Below are 970 nucleotides of genomic sequence, written 5' to 3' on the forward strand. Positions count from 1 at the left end.
TGCGTAATTAATGCATCCAGGGGTAAGTTTTCCCCTGGGGCAAAATGCCACACTTCCACTCTGATTGGTTTCGAACAAAGGAGGGTGTGCCGTCTGCTCTGACATTTCTCCAGCGGATTGGTCCGTGCAAGGTTTCAGGTGGGGTCACATTTTAAATGTGGTCTCCCATGGACAAACTGGAGGGAGGGCTGCAAAGTGGAGGGAAGTTTGTTCTGCGGTCGAGCACAGGCAGGCCATTCACAACAGTCCTGCAAGAGAGAAGAAGAAAAAAAAAACAACATGCATGGAGGTGGAGGTATATGTGGAACCCAGAATCTACTAAACAAAAGAAGGAAGTGTCACAGCTAAAATGAAGAAAGTTGACAGTCTCATAAAACACTGATAAGTAATAAAGACATTAAGTGCTCATGCTGTTTCATGTGTCGCAAGTGCTTGATATATAGCCTCTATATATATATATATATAAAGCAAATAAACGAATGAAGACACTTTTCAGTTTACCTCAACAGGCCACACGAGGGCGCTCATGCAGCAGCGCAGGATTGAGGACGGAGGAGGATTACGAGAGGCCATGTTGAACTTTCAAGGGGATGCGAGTATATGCAGTTTGAAATCACACAGGAAACTACGGCTGGCGTTTTGTAGACCTGCACAACCCATGCAAGTTTACTCCTCCATTTGAACTTGTCGCACGCAAATCCGTCCACAGTATTGGCGACAAGTGACCTGACAACATATATATATTTTTTATTACAGGAGATGTGGGAGTGAATGAGGGAATCATATAGATGGGCCGGACCAGTGTACAGGTTAAGATGGCAGATGATGAAAATGTTCACCTGGCCACCCGGACAAAAAGATGAAGGCCGAAGAGGTGCATAATAACTGCCCGAGTTCACAAACAATCCTAGTAACATACGTGTGCGTGTCAGTGTGTGTGTGTGTGTTTGCGTAAATTAATTTCATCCAC

This window comes from Mugil cephalus, chromosome 3 (genome assembly GCF_022458985.1).
Source record: "Mugil cephalus isolate CIBA_MC_2020 chromosome 3, CIBA_Mcephalus_1.1, whole genome shotgun sequence".
In the NCBI taxonomy this organism is placed as follows: domain Eukaryota; kingdom Metazoa; phylum Chordata; class Actinopteri; order Mugiliformes; family Mugilidae; genus Mugil; species Mugil cephalus.